This window comes from Cucumis sativus, unplaced genomic scaffold (assembly GCF_000004075.3).
Source record: "Cucumis sativus cultivar 9930 unplaced genomic scaffold, Cucumber_9930_V3 scaffold85, whole genome shotgun sequence".
NCBI lineage: Eukaryota > Viridiplantae > Streptophyta > Magnoliopsida > Cucurbitales > Cucurbitaceae > Cucumis > Cucumis sativus.
In genome coordinates, this window is record NW_022279576.1 from 1 (window position 1) to 19,181 (window position 19,181).

Sequence of the window (19,181 nt, forward strand, 5' to 3'; positions counted from 1 at the left end):
TTTTATAATCTTTGTTTCGGAAAGGATTAAGTGGAATGATTGTGAGAGATTATTTATAATCTGGGAGAAGATTATGTCAGAAGAATTAAAACCAAAATTGTATTTTTTTTATTATTATTTATACATTAACCTGAATTATGAGATTAAATGTAGAATTGTTTTTTTCCTGTGAATGAAATTCTTTGTTTTTTTCGTGAACCCTATACAAAATGAAAAATGTGCTAATATATGTTGCAAACTTTGTTGATACCGTTAAAGCCTCAACAAAAAATTGTATTCAAATTAATTTTTTTAGTTAACCGTAACCCAAGCGTTCACAAAAAAACACGAATTGATTTTTTTTTTTGTTAATTTTGTATAAATATTTTTTTACTACAATATCCCTAATACACTTTCAAAATTGAATTAGATGTTTTCCATGTGTACGATATGCTTATGGAATGATTTCCATAAACCAAATACAAAATAAAATATGTATTAATTTTTTTTGCGTTTGTCTAAACTTATTTATTTTTTTCGTACGGTTTCAAGAAACGACGAATATTTATATTAAAATAATGTTTATATTTCATTTCAACTGTAACCTCAACACACAACACATATGTATTAATTATAAAGTTGATTTTGTAAAAAACAAATTTGGACCATACGCGCAATACACAATACAAACAAATTGTATTATTTTTTTTCTATTTGTGTAAACTATGTTTCTCAAGTTATACCGTAAATAGAAGGCAAAAAAAAAAAAAAAATCTAAGTTTGTATCGTCAATCATATAGAATAAAAAATTGGATTACGTTGGTTTTATTTTATTTTTTCCATTTTGAAGATTTCTTTTTTCATATATTAATTTTTTTCTCCATGAGAACGATGAGCAACATAATAGCGGTTAAAGCCAACGACTATTTTTTTGAATTGCAATTAACGAAAAACATAACGGGCTAATGCAAACTACATGCAAGAGCTTACCTATCTCACCACTTGGCATTCTTAGTGGGGTAAGTGTCCTGCATGCAATAAGCCACTTGCATATCACATGCAAGTGATAAGCTTACCAAATCTTAACAAATGTTATTATTTAAATTAGTCTAAGGACAATATGGTAATTCAACATTTAAATCAAATTCAAAGTTCGAGTTTTTCAAGCCCAAAGTCAACATTTTGACTTTTAACCATTTTGTCCATCTTGACTAATTTCAACCTTCCAAGCATCAATTCGTATAAATTTCTTCAAAATTTAAATCACATTTGAATATAAAGTCATCCAAAGTTTGATTTTTCAAAGTCAAAAGTCAACATTTTGACTTCTTACTTCTTTACCATTTTCATCAATTTTGAGCTTCCAAATATGAATTCATATTCATATTTAAATTACATTTAAACATGAAGCTTTATCTTAAATTATAATCGATGACTATATTCTAATTCTAACAATTCGAATTATTCCATCATAATGTTCTAAGTTGATTCCTTATGAGCTAGTGGGGGAACCTAATGGATCTATAGATCAAGGGTTCTAACGATCTGAGATTAACTGACTAAACTGTTTAGATCGAGTTAATCAACCTTCGTTAACTAATGAGTCATTCCACTAAAGTCCCGTAGTTGCACTCCCCTCACTATAGATATATTTGTGTCCATGTGATATGACATGATAAGTAAGTTAATCTTTCACAAGTTGTTCATGATCTCGACTGGGTCAAAGCACTGTTTTACCCCGACATTATATCTTTTTTCTTTAAGTCCCACTGATCCACTATTAAATAATTGGTTTTAGGTCCAACCTATAAACTGAATCCCTCTCGGGCCAATGAAAGGGTGGGGCCCTTGTTCAAGACTTGGATTCAATCATTAAGGGAACAACCTATCTACTAACCCTAGAGTGGTAGGAGTGAATTCCGTCTTGCACCCTATGTCCCTAGCTATCCACCCGATCTTACCCCTGAAATGGGAGGCTTATTGAGCCAACGCCATTGAGCTCCCTCACTTATGCAGATCTATCAATAATTTCACGTGAACAGAAGTTCATAGTTAGTTCATTTTTAAAATTAAGTTACATTGGATATCTATAAACGAAATAGTCAGTTTTACAAAGTTAACGGTGTTATAACTTAAAAGCGACTATCTCATGGTTCCAGTCTTATGTCAACTCTTTACATAGAATGCCCCCACTTCCATGTCTCTTACCCTATTTTAGCGACTTACCCTATTTTAGCGACTTCTATAGGTCGAGCTATTCAAACCTCTCTTGAATTCTTGTAAACAAAGGGATCAGTCAAGAATCCAAAATAGTTATTAACACACACCGTCGTAAAGAGAGAGAGAAATTCCCTTATTATCATAATCCTTTTTTCGTGATCGATCATCTCTCAAGAATATCTCTGTCTTATGGCACCTCTCCTTTCCAACTAAAGAAAGTCAAAGAAGAGGAGTAGCAACTTCTTAGGGATCTCAGTTCTGCAAAAGCTAGAGAAAGCCTATGCAAAATCAACCACAACAGCAAAAGAATGTCCTTCAGCAGCAAGGTGAAAAGGAATATTGCATCCTTCATTGATTTGCTTAAGGGGCTAGTTAAGGAGTCTCCTCATTTAACCTCTCATTCTCAAAGTTCGCCTCTCTTATGCTTTTTGATCGATCTGAGATGAGAACAACTGTGATTAAGACAATGATTGCATAAGGAAAGACAGACCCTATCGTTAGAGATATTCCCTACTCAATTTGGATCCAAGGGAAAGCTTCTTCTTGAAATAGTACTTTTGACTACTCACTTTCAGTGATCGTAACCTAATGGATGGAAGAATTTCGTACCTCCTCAAAGGAAAGATTACATTGGGGTCCGTCCCACTCTTTCAAGGCCTTTCTTCTCAGGCATAAAGATAGGGCTTTCTTTAGCACTATTGTGATTTACTACTACAGGGTAGTGTAGGCTACCGTCCTTATGCTTTTCTGTGGATTTAGAAAGCACTTGAACAGTTTCCACATTCGCTGTGAAATGAGCTCCAACAAACTTTCCTTTCTTCCTTTGAGGCCTGAGACAGGTCAATGAATAAGGGCTACAATTCTTATAGTTCATAAAGAAATTCACTCTTTAGTCTATTCCCAATCCTAGTCCTTTGAGATTCTTTAGGTTCTGTGTACTAGACGTCGTCGACCCTCTCAAACGTGGAAAAGACTCTTTCCTCACTCATTGAGCTTGAAAAAGTAGCCCACGTGGCGGTATTCAGTCTTCACCCCCACTCTGCGGTTGAGGCATTTGTTCTCGAAGGAGAAGGATAGTCGCTCAACAAAGTTTACGAACAAGAAGGCGCCATAGGCGGGAACAAAGAATATTGCTCAAAGGTTTTAGCTTTATTTCTATGTGGGCCACTCTTTTTCCATGGAGGCAAGGACCATCTCAAACTACCTTAGAAGAGGCAGGAATTAAGAGACAGTGTCTGCTCTCGTGGCGGCCTTATCTCTTCTTATGGCACTTCTACCATTGGAGGTTTCAATCCTTCTTCTTTTGAAAGAGAAAGATGCCTTATGCATGCATTGGCCTCTAGCATATTTCTTTATTTATGTCAATTTTTCTCCCCTGGTTTTTCTTTCTATTTGCCTTATCAAATAAGAAGCGCAACCCTCAACAAAGGCGACACCTTAAACAAGGGCTACTGCCTCTCCCTCTACATCCCTTTCCTTTCTTTAATGGGGAAAGATTGTCAGAGATCTTATTCAAGATCTAAACTCTGGAAAGGAGTGCCTCCTTTCCTTTCCCTTCGCCTTCATAAGTCAGGCTATGAAAATAGATTGTAAGTGAACCGCTTACCATTCAGACTGATCTAGGAGACGGGTCGAGGTGTGGAGTTTTCTTCTTTCTTGCTTTGATATGTCCCACGGTCTTTTGAGCTAGTCTACTTTCTCTCTGCGGTTAGCTTCAGAAACTACCCCACTGAGAGGTGGAGTATAACCTTTCCGGGAGATCGATACCCTGATCTCGCTCAAGTAATAAGAAGATAAAGTGCTCAAGACTATGTAAGAAGATATGAAAAAAAATTGAATTTTGAAAGCTCTGATCTTTCATACTCTTAATTATATCCACGAAGCGGTAGGCTGAGCACCTTGATGTATAGGCCTTATGAATATGAGCGATAGCTTCCGATATGGAAAGGGGAAAGCAGGACCCACTTGAGGGTCAAGAAATAAGAAGAGAAGATAGAGTAAAGTCGAGTCCTCTAATTCTCATCCATTTCTCCAACTTCGTCTCCTCAACTGCGTAAACTGTAGGTCTCTTTCTTCTCCTCGTTCATAATGCACACCTCTTCCCTTCTCATAATAATCTTTTGAATAGTCAAGATCATCATAAAAAGCCTTGTTAGTCTTGTCTCAACTTCTCCTACTCACTCGAGCCTAACTACTCTCCTTCTCTTTCTTTCATACTAAGTTGATAGTGAAAAGAGAGAAAATTACTAGTTGGGACTTCGACCTTTAATCATAGATCTCATGAAAGAGATAAGGCTACTTCTCTTTCTGCAACTGAAAGAAGAAGAATCGCGACTGCCAAAATCCCTCCCACGGGATGAAAATAATACTTTTATTTATCCACATTGATAAAAGAAAGTTCAATATTCTTTTTTTAGTGGAATAACACTCGTCCTCTTACATACTCGTTCTTCCAGTCGTCTGAACCAAGAATATCCTTGTCTTATGGAGCTTTGTCTCTGCGCAAACATTATTTTTCATAGTCGAATAAAATATCAAAAGAGAAAGAGAGAATCATTTATGAAGAAGAAATCATTCTCAAGCTCTTCTTTTTCTCTCTCTTCTCAATGAATCGAGTCTTCGAACCTGCGAAAGTGCTCAAGATTATTTAAGATAGAATAATGAAATAGTAGTTTCTCAAGCTCTTATTAAAGACATAAGTCGTTTATTACCACATTCCGAAAGAGATTATGAAAGAGAAAAGATAAATGAATGAAATATTCCTAATCCATAAATCTCAGGTGAAGGACTAATCAAATGAGTTCAAAGAGAAGAAGAGGTCAATTGCAGAAAAGAATGAACTTATGAGCTGGAGATGGAAGAGCGAAGAAGATAGGAGGCCAAGCCAAGAGTCATCAAGAAGCCGTCGGATCCCAAAAAGAAAGGTCTAGATGAAAAGGAAGAAAAGGAAAAGGCCGAGTATTTTGTCCTAGTTAAGCCTAAGACCTAGGTGAATGAATCTTGAAGGGTGCCTGATTTGCCTATTAGGTAGTAGTAGTCTTGGTTTCATTGTATTCCCCATATCGAAAGGAAGTTCAGCCTAGGGTTAGGTGCTTTTTCCTTATTTAGCCCATGGAGCAGAGCATATGAGTCCTTTCATGTATCAGAGTTGCTACAGAAGATCGACTGACTCGATCCTCTGATCCTACTCTACATCACAGAGAAATAAAGCAAAAATCTTCTTTCCCACGCACCTCACGTCAGCTAAGGTTATTCTTTCTTCCCATATAGTGGGCTGACTTTGCACCTAAATGATAGAACTAAGTCATGCACAGCGGAAAAAGAATCGAATTTCTACCCTAATTGCCACAATTAACATGTAACCATAAACTAATCAAATTAGGGTTTTAAGAAATATTACCTTTGAAGCTTTCAAAAGGTTTGATATCTTCTTACCAATTCTAACCGAGACCACCACTAGTACTCAACTGCTATCCTCTAGACAAAGAACCGGGTTGTGGGACCCAACTTTGGTGTAGAAAGTAATGGAGATAAAATGGGATTGTAAGGTTTTTTTTTTCTTTTGTTGAGATGATGAAAATGATAAAAGAGGCAAAAGTTCTTCAACATTTGAAAACACCTCTATTTATAACCTAATTACATGCAAAAATGCATGCAATTCATTTGCCAAATCTCAACCCCTAATGTTCCACTAACAATTAGTGGAACTTAGTGGGCTAGGTGTCTATATCTCATATAGCCACATATCCCACTAAGAGTTAGTGGGATTATCCAATAAATGTTGGATTTTCCCACTAACTTAGTCCAAGGGTAAAATGGTCATTAGATATTTCTAGTCAAAAGTCAAACTTTGACTTTTCTTAGTCAAAAGTCAATATTTTGACTTTTTACCATTTTGTCCGTCTTGACTAATTCCAACCTCCCGAGCATGAATCCGCATTCATTTTTCCAAAATTCAAATCACATTTGAATATAAGGCCGGTCAAAGTTTGACTTTTCAAAGTCCAAAGTCAACATTTTGACTTTTTACTATTTTTGACCAATTCCATCAATTCCGAGCTTCTTAGTATGAATCCGCATTCATACTTATAGTATGTAAAACATAAAAGCTCTATTTCTAATTAGAAGACCGACGACTATATCACTATATTTGTCGGTTTCCCTTTCTTCTCCCAATTCGAACAATTCGACTTATTTCATCACACTGTTCTAAGTTTAATCCATATGAGCTAGCAGAGGAACCTAATGGACCTATAGATCATGGGCTCCAATGATTCAAGATTAACTAGCTAAACTCTTTTAAACCGAGTTAATCAACATTCGTTAACTAACAGGTCATTCCACTAAAGTCTCGTAGTTGCACTCCCCTCACTATAGATATATTTGTGTCCATTTGATAAAACCATAATCAGTAAGTTAATCCTTCACAGGTTGCTCGTAACCTTGGCTGGGTCAAAATACCGTTTTACCCCCAAGATTACATCTTGCTCCTTAAGTCCCACTAATCCACTATTGAACAATTGGTTTAAGGTTCAACCTATAAACTTAATCCCTCTCGGGCCAATGAGAGGGTGGGGCCCCTTGTTCAAGACTTGGATTCAGTGCTTAAGAGAACAACCTATCTACTAACCCTAAAGCGGGTAGGAGTGAATTCCATCTTGTACCCTATGTTCCCAGCTATCCACATGATCTTACCCCTGAAATGGGAGGCTTATTGGGCCAACGCTGATGAGCTGCCCTCACCTATGCAGATCTAAGGATAATCTCGTGTGAACAGGAGTTCATAGTTAACTCAGGATTAAGACTAAGTTACCTAGGTCATCAATAATTGAAATGGGGAGAATCTCAACCTTAATTTTATTTTAAAATAAATTTCAAAATAACCAATTTATTAATTTTTGAATTGGAGAATCTCAACTATTGATTTTAAAACGCAATTTCAAAATAACCCAATTATTATTTTGAATTTAGAAGAATTTCAACCATTGATTTTATTTCAAAACAACGTTTTAATACCAAAATAACATTGAGCTCAACCACCAAAATAACCAATTTATTATTTTGAATTAAAATTTTATTGTCATTTTTTTCAAGTGAGAACTTGCTTATTTGTTTGTTTTCCAATGTTTCTTATTCTTATTAAATTATAATTAACTTATTCTAAAAATATAGCATATTATATATATATAAAAACAATTAGTTTAATTGTGTTTAGGAAGATTTTTAAACCATGTTCATTTGACTTAATAACATTACTTAAATTATAATTTCTATCGATATTAGTTTAAAAGTGTAATTATTTCAATATACTGCGGTCTTATCAAAAGTCTTTTATGTGTAATTAATTTGCAATAGACAGTTCTGAGTTTATCAAAGTTTTTCATTATAATTAATTTATGATATGCAATTATGAGTATGCAATGGGGAGAATCTCAACCTTAATTTTATTTTAAAATAAATTTCAAAATAACCAATTTATTAATTTTTGAATTGGAGAATCTCAACTATTGATTTTAAAACGCAATTTCAAAATAACCCAATTATTATTTTGAATTTAGAAGAATTTCAACCATTGATTTTATTTCAAAACAACGTTTTAATACCAAAATAACATTGAGCTCAACCACCAAAATAACCAATTTATTATTTTGAATTAAAATTTTATTGTCATTTTTTTCAAGTGAGAACTTGCTTATTTGTTTGTTTTCCAATGTTTCTTATTCTTATTAAATTATAATTAACTTATTCTAAAAATATAGCATATTATATATATATAAAAACAATTAGTTTAATTGTGTTTAGGAAGATTTTTAAACCATGTTCATTTGACTTAATAACATTACTTAAATTATAATTTCTATCGATATTAGTTTAAAAGTGTAATTATTTCAATATACTGCGGTCTTATCAAAAGTCTTTTATGTGTAATTAATTTGCAATAGACAGTTCTGAGTTTATCAAAGTTTTTCATTATAATTAATTTATGATATGCAATTATGAGTATGCGTGTTAATAAGGTAGAGAATCATATCCTAACCTCTTCCTAATATCTCGGGATTAAAAAAATATCAATAACTTTATTCATTTTTTTATTTCACCACTATTAAAGTTCTTAACAACTTTATTCATTTTTTTATTTCAAAATAATCATATTATTAATTTTTATTGGCTAAATCTTAATCTTTTCGTCAATCTTTAATAAATTGTAAATTAAAATTAGTTTTCTAATTAGATCTTAATTTACTTTTAAATTTTGAATTTGAAAATTAAAATTAGTTTTTGTACGAAGATCTCAATTTTTTTTTATTATTTGGAAATTAAACCTCACCCTTTTTTTGTTTCAAAATAAGTTGAATCTTTTGATCCTTAATAATTTAAAAATTAAAATTAGTTTTCATATTAGATCCTAATTTATTTTTCCAATAAAATAGCATAAGATATTGTGTTTTTGTATAAAATCTCCCAAATTTTATTAAATAATTAATATAAATATATATATATATTTAAAAATCAGCAAAAAAATTTATAAGAGACGAGGAAGATAACTTTTGTATCTTTTTAATATTATGAAAATTTTAATATGAATTATTAAAAACACAAAAAAAAATATCTTGTTTTGTTGTTTATGTCTCAATCTACAAAATTTAGGAGTATTAATATTAGAATAAAATTTATAATCTACCTAAATTTTGTCAAGTAAAATCTTTAATTAAAACAAATATGAAGTTAAAATATTTTTATAAGGGATTGAGCTAAGAAAGCAGTACTCTTTGACGTAGTCTAGCTATTAAGAGGGAAAGCAAAGTTCTCTTAGTTTTTCTTATTTATTCGCGTTCTTCTCAATAAATAACAAATCAATTCTATCTTTTTTTCTTTTTAACCGTCGAGAACTTCTCAAAGATTAACCTTTTAAAATATTTAAAAAAATACATTGAATTTATATTTTGTTTAATTATAGATTTTATTTGGAAAATTGTGAAAGATAATGTTTGTTTATAATATATTTATAAAAATATTGAACTTTTAAAAATATTTATAAAAATATATTGAATTTATATTTTGTTTTAATTATAGATTCTATTTAGATAGATATTATTAGTTTAGAAAATATTTATCAAAATTTTGAATTTTTGAAAATATTTATAAAAATATATTGAATTTATATTTGTTTTAATTAAAGATTTTACTTGACAAAATTTAGGTAGATTATAAATTTTATTCTAATATTAATACTCCTAAATTTTGTAGATTGAGACATAAACAACAAAACAAGATATTCTTTTTTGTGTTTTTAATAATTCATATTAAAAATTTTTGGAGTGAAGGTTTTTGTTTTTCCACTCCAAGCGTTTGAGATTGTAGGTTGTAGACTTGAAAATCAAAGATAGAAGATGAAAAATGAGATAATATTTGCATGCTTCAAATGTTTATATTATTTTTTTTGAAAATGCATGATGAAGTTTCTTTTTTAAAATGCATGATGGAGTTGAAGATAAACCTCAAACTTCAAACGAAAGAGGGTAGAGATTGGAGGTTGCCGCTTCAAGGTGGAAAGATTAGGCTTTGTCCACTCGAGAAAGATGAGATCAAAAATGAAAAATGGATATGAAGGAAGAGAAAATGGAAGATGAGAAACGAAAAATAAAAAAAAAATGTATTTATTATATTTTAGGGTAGTTTACACTTTATCTACTTAATGGTATTTTGGGTTTTTGCAAATTCTTATTTATTGTTTTTCTTTTTTTCATTTGGTCATTTTTTAACTTTAAAATTGCTATTATTATTTAAAAGTATGTTTTTGGAAATTTTTTTAGACACCAACGCGAAGCACTGGATAGGCTCAACTTCCTTTCACAAAACCCTTCAGCCATTCACACTCTCAATCTTTCATCCCTCCAATTTCTCACAAAATCCTCTCTCTCGTCGGACTTCCATCGACACAGAAAGTAATCGAAGCAACTCTCCAACTTCTGAAGCCCAAACCATTTGCTGGAGCTAATGTGTTCGTCTCTCGTAATCTTGTCGCTTCGGAGATGTTCGATCCTTTTCACGACGCTCTCAAGCAGAATGGGGCTGAGGTTTTCCTCTGTTGCGATCCCTCTCAAAACGCCCCTAACGACTATCATGTTATCTCCTCCGCCGATCACGTACCAAACGTCTCATCCATTTCTTGTTCAATTTATATGGCTACTTCGGATTGGCGATGTGTTTATTGGTTGTTGATTCCTGCTTTCAGGCAAAGTTCGAGGATCTTCGCGCCAAGGGATGCAACTTGTTAGGTATAGTTAATTTGTAGTTCCAGCCTTTTCTTTCTTTCTTTTGCGGAATAGAATTGGAGAGAATTTTTTACTGGAGAACGAGATTAACAGGAAATTGAATGTCTCCATTAATTTGTCAAATGTATAGTTACCGCATTGCAGTTAATATTTGTCAGTGCATGCTGCATGTACGCAGTAGCCGAGTAATATATACTTCACTGCTCTCTCTTTCCGAATAGCCAAACATAGTTGTTTGAAATTCTCATTTCAGTCCGACGCCGGGGATTTGGTGCGTCGCTGACAACTTGAATTTCTGTTGGGAAGGTCCTCAGTGCGTGATGTCATGTGCAAAAAGAGCACAGACCTCTTCCTCAACAGGGTTATACTTGCTGCCTTGCCATGGATGGTGTGAAAATCTTGGCATCCGGTTTTCAGGAAGATGAAAAGGTACGTTGCAAATGTTCCTAGTCCACCCATCTTTTTTCTTATTAGTAATTAGTAATTTTATTTTTGTAGAACTAATGACACAAAATTGCATTGCAGGTTGAGATAGGGAAGTTAGTTAGTGCAATGGGGGGAGTATTGCATACGAAAGCATCACTAGATGTCAGTTTTGTTATCGTGAAGAATGCTTTGGCTGCGAAATACAAGGTCATGTTGCTTGAACTTTCGATTTTCTTGACGTGATATGTATGTGTATTTAGACCATTTCATGAATATCACGTGAATCATAAGATTTGAGTCAATTAAACTCCACAAAATTCATTTTTCAATCAATTTAGACCTTTAATCACGGTTACCTTTAAATTGATCTAATTGATATAACCATAAGTTTCACACGAAATTTTTCAAAAATGAATGTAATAGAGGGCGTAAATTGATACACTAACAAAAGCCAGGTTTAAATTGATACAATCTCTACAGTTTAGGGGTGTAAATTGATATTCTCCCTTAATTTAATTGTTAAATGCGTAATAGACTTAATAATGGTTTTTAGTTTTATTCTACCTGAAATGTTACTGCAAAGGTTTTGACAGATACTTTCATATTATTTTCTCTGTTTTCAGTGGGCACTAAACATTTCAAAGAAACCAATCGTGTCATTTTCTTGGTTACAACAATGCTGGATTGAACATCGTGTTGTGCCTCAGGAGGGATATCGGGTCCTTCCATTTTCTGGATTGAATATTTCGGTATCTGGAATTCCTGCAGGTTGTGTTTTATAATATTTTATTTCTTCTTAGAGAAAATTGTTTTCTTGTATTTCTTCTTATTTATGGTCCTCTTGGGGACATCCGATAAAATTGTGTTAGTTCCATCAATTCTGGGTCTCAGGTGAGCTCAAGGAGATGGCAAAGCTTATCTTGCAAAATGGTGGAAGATATTCTGCCGATCTCACAAGAAAGTGTACACATTTGATATGTGATATATCCTTTTTGCATTTTTTTTTCTTGGCGTTACTTTTGATCTTTTCACTTCTTGTTGTTTGAAGCACTCAAATTTATGTGCTGGAAAAACATCTTACTGCAGCTTAAGTTACAGAATAAATGGATAGGGATAATAAATACTACTAAAAAAATTAACTTTGAACAATATGTCTTGGGATCTTTCATAAGGGCCTCTATTTCTTTTCAAGTGCTATTATTGGCAGTATTTGACCGTAATAGTTGCAACTGCTTTAGTTTGTTTCATTGTATTTTGAGCATTAGTCTCTTTAAATTTTACCAAGGAAAAGTCTTGTACCTTATTTATTTGAAATTGGATCAACACTGATTATATGATTATTAACTCAATCATTCATTATTCCTTCTCTTCCGGTAGTAATGACCCTTCCCATTGTTAGGCGATTCACTTATGATGATAACTATTCTTTTAATGATCTTTAATGGCTATATTTTCTTTTCCATATCTCTTAGAACAATCCTAAAAGGATGTGAGATTGACACGAATGAGGTACGGCCTCATCCAAGAACAAAATTGATCACTTTTTGTCCCTTGACAATCTCTCTAGTTTCTAGTTGAGGTTAAGTGATGGGAATGACTAACCACACTCACAAACGTTTATTTGTATGGCCATTGCAAGCATGCTGCTTGCATAGACAATCCATTTCTAAATAGTTGCATAGAATGTTTACTTATTGGTATTAAATATTCTTGTTTGAATAAGAGGTTTTCTTTAATGGTTAAGTAAGCTCCTGAAGGTGACAAGTACAAGGTTGCACGAACGTGGGGCCGTATCAATATTGTTACTTGGAAATGGTTTGATCAGTCCATAGCCAGAAAAGGTAGTAGTTCGGGTTGTATATTTGAAGACCGATATGATATTTGAATTGTTGGCAGTTATTTGTCAAATAAGTTGGCAGTTATTTGTCAAATAATTTTATTAGTTTCTAACTTGTTTCAAATCCTTTTATCCTCGTTTTTAATTGATAGGATGTCTTAATGAGGATTTGTACCGTGTTGGTAGCGTTTCTGGAACTTAAAATAAATTGACAAGGGTTTGCTTGACTGCTCACAATGGCCAAGAAAAGGTTATTGTGAACTCAGCTGTACCGTCCTCATTTCTTGCCGATTCAAAATTCACAGCAGTTGCTGGTCCTTGGTTTTCAGACATGGATGTTGAAGTTACTCTTTCACAGAGCACGCCTATGTTTTCAGATGCTTCTCATTTTATAAATGAGGTTGATGTTGAAGTGCCAGTCGCGATGGGAAGGAATGAAGAAAACACTGTTAATTACCTTGCAAATGACTTTCCGTCTGAAGAAAACGACCTATATTTGTCAGCATGTAGAATAAAAGTTGTTGGGTTTGAAGCTTCTGAGATGCAGAAGATTGTAAATATGATTCTCAGAGGTGGAGGCTTCCGATACATGTTGTTCAATGACAAATTAACACACATAATAGCAACTGGCTTGAAGATTGTGATCGTCAGAAGAAGGAGATCCCTATTCTTGGTAGACACATGGCAGATGATGAACTTATTCCTAAAGGTTTGATATGCAAGACTCGTATTCTAAGCTATCTGTCTTTTGAATAGCAATCTTAAACTACCATCATGCAGAATAACTGCACATTTCATCTGGATGCATGACTAATATTTGTTTGGAGATCCCTAGCCTGTTTGTCTTGTTCTAAATTTTCTGGCTGTTTACTTTGCAGCATCTAGTAAAATGAGCACCATTGTTATGGATCGGAATAAAGTTCCAAATGTTCATCCAATCGTGCCATCAAATGTGTCAGAAGGAAATATTCATGTTAACATTGGAAAGACGTCAATAGCAGTGGAAAGAATTGAAGAAAAAAGTGAATGGAGACAGGAAAATGAAATTATCCCAGAAAAGCCAACAATGTGTAGCAAATGGTACAAACAAGAGTCAAGAAAAGATGGGGCGTGATTTCATGGTTTTGTTTTTCTAGTTCCTTTCGAGAAGATCGGGTATGTTGTAAAGATTCTTTCCTCTTATTTCAAACAACATGATTAATGTACACTATGCACTTTAGGTTTTAGATGTATTATTGTGGTAAATAGCATCCATTTTTTAAAAAATAACAAAGTAGGAGCCCTGTATTCAATATCAGTTGACTTGAGTAAAGAGTAGTTCATTAGTGCTCCAACTCCATGATTTTAAAAGCAAGTCAATGGTGCAGGTAGGATTCTAGATCTACCGTTTCTTTAACAATCGGATCCTGTTAAGAGAATGATATAAAAAAAAATGGAAAAATGACCTTTTTAGTCCCCAATTTTATAAAAATAGGTTTATTTGGTCCTTGAGTTTTCAAAATGTACTATTTTAATCCTTGAGTTCTCAATGTTGTATTGGAGACTCTCAAAACCAATTTTTAGAAGAAGTTATTCTACCTTAAAAATGTATAAAGTTATATTGGGGACTTTCTAAACCAATTTTTATAAACTCAGAGACTAAAAAGGTGCATGACCAAGTGGGCCTATTTTTTTAAACCTAGAGACTAAAAAGTGTACATTTTTAAAACTTAGGAACCAAACACATGTGTTCTTCAAAACTTGGGGAGTATTTTTCCTAAAAAATTTAAGATAATGCCAAATGTCATTTATCATGTGAAGTAATTACGATTTCATTTTTCATTTGAGGAATATGCCTTCAAATTTTTTTCCATTTTATTTTTGAACACTAACAAACGTACATCAACTTTTGACTTCCATAATCCCAAATATTTTTTATGTATATTCTGAGATCATATTTGAAATTCTCCTACTAGAGAGCTGAAATTGTTGAATGGATAAATCAAGGGGGAGGCGAGGTTGTTGAAGATCACATGAAGCAGAAAGTGCACTTCACTGTTGAATGTCATGGTGGGATACCAAGGAGTACAGACGTTCATAGTACTTACGTGTCAAGTCATTGGGTTCAATCATGTTTAGAGGTAAACTATAATAATTAATTGTCTTATTTGTGATTTCTGTTTTAGAACTCTACTATTGGGTTTTGTTTGTGTTTCCCTTTTTGGACATAAAAGTCCACACAAGGTTGAATAGCATATTTTGTTTCATTTAGCCACTGCAAGTTTGGATTGTGTTTGGGTTGGAGTTTTGAATTTTGAGGGACTTTAGTTTTGTGTTAGCCACGCTCTTATAATATGAAGGATGGATACTAGTTTTTCCAAAACCAAACACACATCAGTTTTCTAAGATTACAACAACTGTTCTCCCAGCGTAAAAAAAGGTATCCTCAAACCAACTAAAAGAAGGGGAATATATGAGCAAGATTTATAGTTAATAAATCATCAAAAGTAAATTAGAGTTGGACTCGAGAACTCTTGCTGATGTATAGGAAAAGCAGACAAGGTATGGGAATATAAATTAAAACAGCCTTTAGATGAAGAGGGCTGCTAGAACTGATCCTACCTCAAATGGCGCTACCAAAATATAGGACTTGAATCTTCTCCCCTCGCCCGTTGTTCTCGGCGATGTTAAAGTATCTCAATTCATAGACATTCATCTCCTTGTTTGAAGCAATAACTCCAAGGCCAATCTCAAATGTTGTGTTTCTTGAAATTCTTCTTAGCCAAGTATTTAAGATTCCTCTTGGAGAAGTAGCTACTGAAGTTGATGTTGATCTTGTTCTTGTCCTGAGTGATAGTGACTGAGTCACCAAGTGTCTCTGCCATCCCAGCTTTGTTGGTGCTTTCAAGAAGAAATGTCTCTGACGAGGTGATGGCCGTGATCTTGTCCTCAACTGGCATCACACAATCAAATGGTCACACCCTTATTTTTTCCCTTTGGGCCACCAGATGTGGCTGGTCCATGACTCATTCTGCTTCTGATCTGCTACTTGTTTCCCTAACTCTGCATCTGTATAGAACAATTGGCATAAAATGGTGGATACTATTAAATTGAAAAATGGAGATTCAATCAGTTCTATCATTTTGACCTTTTAATGTTTAGGGGAAGGTGGTAACATAAATTTACCTTCTCAGACTATCCATTAAGGTTGGTTGGAAAAGAAAAGGGTGGTCTATCTTAGAAAACATATTTGGTTGTTCTCTTTTTTCTTCACTCTGTCTACATTTTGGAAATATGAATGCTATCATAGTGTGAGAGGTTTCTTTATCGACAAAATTAATTGGAGTTCGAAATTTGAAGAAGTCTTTCTATGACTGTCCCTTGAACTCCAAAGGTTTGCACTCCATCCCTGTGCCAAACAAATAGATGCTTCTTAAATATTTTTCTGGAGGAATTGAGAAAGTATTGATGCAAACTTCTGTTAAATGCGTTAAATTACGGCTTTCAAGCCAATTTTGAATGGATAGCCGGAGTAGAAACTGCAATTATTGATGAAATTTGATACTACTGATGAATTTTATTTTTAATTTTATATTATTATTAATTCCGTAACTTAATTATGTTCAATATCTTAAACCGATATTTGAAATGAGAATTGAATATTTATCTTGTTTTTATTTGTTACTGACTATTTCAAATAAATTCGTTATGAAGGATGGATGTTTGTGGGATACCAATGGGCACATTCTCTATTCTCCTCTTCCTTGTTGTGTCCCTTTGCCTGGATTTGAAAACATACGGTTTTGTGTTTCACAATATGATGATAAAGACAGAGTATTGTTAAGAAATTTGTGTTTTGTACTTGGGGCCAAGTTTGTGGAGAAGCTGACAAAGAAGGTAACCCATCTAATATGCAAGTTCACGGATGGGACAAAGTATGAGGCTGCTTGTAAATGGGGGAAACAATGCATTACAGCTGAATGGATATATGAGTGTGTCAGACAAGGAACTTTGCGATTTTGTTGCTTTTCAATTATATATGTTCATATACATGCATATCCTGATAGAATTCTAGACCCATTGTGTTTATATTTCTTCTCTTAGATATGGAATGATTTTGTTTGAATACAAAATTTTCAGAGAAAGATTGTTTCTCTTGATTTGTATCGCCCAAAAGAAGTTACAGCTCAAGACAGAGTGACATGCTTGTGCACTGTCAGCCAATTTCCTACTCAAGCTGCCCCAATGATAGCCAATGAAAGCGTATCCCAGTTTCCTATCCATTCTGCCATTCTGAGAGACCAATCAGCTGGAACTAACAGTAGCTCTATAGGAGCAGCTGAACGAATAAGTTCTACTAAAAGAAGGCGCAAGTTATTTGACGAAGCCATACAAAAGCGTTCAGTTTTTGTTGGAAACAGTTCCACTCAATCTGACTGCAATTTGAATTCCACAAAACAAACTACATCAAAATCTTCTGTAGTAACTTCACACGTTCCTGATGTCGCTTCCGCAATCGAGGACTTGTTGGAGCAGACAACTAAGGTAAAATCTGGTTTGAGCTTCAATTCCATTACTTCATTCCATTTTTATTTTTATTTTTTCCTTCAAATCCTTTTGTTTTCCATTCTTTTTAAGATTCAAGATCAGAAGTCACCTGGAAAGACTGGCTGCGACAAAAGTGTATCCTTCTATTAGGTTTAAACTAACTAGTGGACATGGCCATTCTTAGCTCTTACATCCAAAGCAGTTAGTCGTACGAGGACAATTTCTTTTTCTTTGTCTGTTTTACTGAGTCAAAAGCAGCCTTTAGGTTTCATTATTACATTCTGGTGGAGCGAGAGAAAGAACAGAATCGTCAAAGGGTGTGAGAGTCCTTATTGCGATGTTTGATCCCTTACTGAATTCTTTGTTTCTTCTGGGACATTTGTTTTGTTATTATTTGCTAGACCTTATCTCTTTATTGGAGCCTTTTTTGCACTTTGGTTCTTTTTGTGGGCTTTCTTTTTTATGTCCGTTTATTCTTTCATTTTTTCTAAATGAAAATTAAGTTTTTTTTTTTAGAAAAGAAAAAGTTATTAAATGCATCTGCATTTAAATAGTATCTAGTGATAGACTTTAGTATCTTATCGTTGGTTCCCACTCCACCTAATCTATTATTACATGCATCTGTGTGCTTGTGTTCTAATTCCTTCTAAACTATTTTTACGGGATTTTCATAGCCATGTCTTTGAAGAACTTGAAGAACTCCCCTTTTCCTTCCCCAGAAGAAAGTTCACTCACAGTATGTTCATTCAGCTGTTGTGATTAGTTTGTAGAATTGAGAGGAGCATTGCCCATGGTTTATCTTTTTTGGTATTTTCAATTCATTTTTAAGACAAATGTTGATGTTTTATTTTTGGTGTAGCTGACTTACTTTGCCATGGACTATAAGAGCTAATTGTTCAAACCTGCGAATTTAGGTTCATCATCAAAAACCACCGTAGCCGATCGTGGGGATCCTAACGATCCCCGAGTAAGATTAAAACGTGATTGCGTTGGGATTATGGCTGCTTTCAAACTTGGGCAGCCTTTTCATCATGTTGTAATTCTAGCCAACACCCATCTTTGTTGGTAAAATTGTACTTTCTAGTTTCCTTTGCCCTTATCTGTAAAGTCTATATGATTGCTTTTAGGACCTGCTGTATTGAAGAACATCTTATCCATCCAATATGTAAAGAAATGGATATTTTGTTACAGGGATCCAGAATGGGCTGATGTGAAGCTCGCTCAGGCTAAGTATCTTTTATCACGCCTAGCTCGATTCAAATCTTTAGTTGCTGAAAAGTTTGAATGCACACCCTCAGTACTTTTGGCTGGCGATTTCAATTCAACCCCAGGAGATAAGGTTTGTATTCTATCTCGATTTATCATTTGCATTGAATTTCCTCTTTCTGAAGATATGGTATATAGCTATTTCATTGTTATTATCATGTCTAAATTACAAGTTTAGTCCCTTGAACTTTGTGTCTCCTTGATTGCTTAACTTTCCAAAAGTGTCTAAAAGATCTGCATGCTTTCAATTTTGTGTAACCAAGTCTCAAAATTTTAAATTCATGCATTTAATAGGTTCTGTTATACAGGGTAAATTTAGATCTATTAAAAACATAATTGAAAATTCATAGATTTATTGGACACAAAATTGAAAGTTTAGGGACCAAGTAGATACTGTTTCAAGTTTAGGATTTTTCCATACAGAATTGAAATTTTAGAGATCAAATAGATACAGACCTCAAAATTAAGGACTAAACTTACAATTTAACCAATTGTTATTGAGTGTATAGACTTATTTTTAGGCGTAGTGCTACTAGAACGAACTGATGACCATAAACTCACAGGGTGACATGAAAAGTACTATTGTATGGAATCTCATATAGCAGAAACATATAACAGAAAAATATTTAGATAGCTTATATTATCTTTCG

At 33.6% G+C, this 19,181-nt stretch overlaps 1 long non-coding RNA gene and 1 other non-coding gene across 3 annotated transcripts; both read left to right on the forward strand.

Annotated features, from left to right (window-relative positions):
- Window positions 1–10,037: 10,037 nt before the first annotated feature.
- Window positions 10,038–17,708, forward strand: LOC105436310 (the record flags this gene model as incomplete). Its single annotated transcript, XR_004219338.1, has 14 exons — window positions 10,038–10,346; window positions 10,436–10,478; window positions 10,782–10,904; window positions 11,001–11,108; window positions 11,525–11,669; window positions 11,793–11,884; window positions 12,649–12,742; window positions 12,891–13,447; window positions 13,617–13,711; window positions 13,813–13,893; window positions 14,694–14,858; window positions 16,432–16,722; window positions 16,858–17,262; window positions 17,356–17,708. It is a non-coding gene; the product is annotated as a DNA topoisomerase 2-binding protein 1 (transcript).
- Window positions 17,709–17,966: 258 nt separating this feature from the next.
- Window positions 17,967–18,789, forward strand: LOC116406309. Of its 2 annotated transcripts, none has more exons than XR_004219335.1 (3): window positions 17,967–18,072; window positions 18,180–18,338; window positions 18,457–18,789. It is a non-coding gene; the product is annotated as an uncharacterized LOC116406309 (long non-coding RNA). The 2 variants fall into 2 exon arrangements; XR_004219336.1 differs by having other exon boundaries at window positions 17,967–18,001.
- The last annotated feature ends 392 nt before the right edge of the window (window positions 18,790–19,181 follow it).